Source organism: Galeopterus variegatus, unplaced genomic scaffold, assembly GCF_000696425.1.
Source record: "Galeopterus variegatus unplaced genomic scaffold, G_variegatus-3.0.2 Scaffold926, whole genome shotgun sequence".
In the NCBI taxonomy this organism is placed as follows: Eukaryota; Metazoa; Chordata; class Mammalia; order Dermoptera; family Cynocephalidae; genus Galeopterus; species Galeopterus variegatus.
The window spans coordinates 494,364-495,424 of record NW_007727037.1 but is presented as its reverse complement, the minus strand read 5'-3'; positions in this window follow the sequence as shown (position 1 = coordinate 495,424).

Sequence of the window (1,061 nt, the reverse complement as noted above, 5' to 3'; positions counted from 1 at the left end):
TTTTTAGTTTTTGGTTTTTGGTGAGGTTTTTTGGGGGGAGGGGCGGGTTCTGTTGTTGTAAACAAATTACCACTAATTTAGCAGCAGCAGCTTTAAAACACACACATTTACTAGATCACTGTTTCTGTGGGTCAAGAGTCCAAGCATAGCTCAGCTGAGTACACCATCAAGGGGCCAGGCAGCCTGTGTTCTCATCTGGAGGCTCAACTGGGGAAGAATCCACTTCCAAGCTCACTCAGGTTGTTGCCTAAATCCATTTCCTTGCAGCTGCAGGACGGAAAGCCCTGGCTGTCTGCTGGCTGTCAGCTGGAGACTGCCCTCAGCTTCTAGAGGTTGTCCTCAGTTCCTTGCACCATGGGCTTTCTCAACATAGCAATTTACCTCATCAAGCCAGCAAGGAGAGTCTCTAATGAGTCTGCTAGCAGGGGGCCACCTGAGAGTGTGTCTGCCACAATGTCTTCTTAAATCCTGTGCAACCTGTCCCTGACAGTGGGGTCTTTTGCCACTGACAAAAGGTCGGCCATGATCTCACTTGTTTTGTGTATTTCCATAACAGCTTGAAGGAAAACTTACAGGTCATCCAAGTGATATTAGGCAGTAGGGATAAGCAAACAAACAAACAAAAAGCTTTCAATAACCTCTTAATCCCATATTCCATTAACACACTGATATATGTTCATCCAGACTTTTTACTGTTTCACATACAAGAAACACACAAACATACAGTAATTTATATTACATGTATTTACAAAATTGCAATCACGTTCTTCCTACAGTTCAAAAAGAATCTTTTTTCTTAACAAGATTTTATGAACATCTTTCCATATCAATAAACGTGGATCTGGGCCGGCCCGGTGGCACACTGGATAGTGCGCCGCTTGGGAAGCGCGGCGGCGCTCCCGCCCGAGGGTTCGGATACCACATGCAGACCGGTTCCCGCTCACTGGCTGAGCGAGGCGCGGGGGCAACGCCGAGGGTTGCGATCCTGTTGCCGGTCCCGGTCCGGTGCGGGGGCGACACTGAGGGTTGCGATCCGTTGCCGGACACGGAAAAAAGACAAA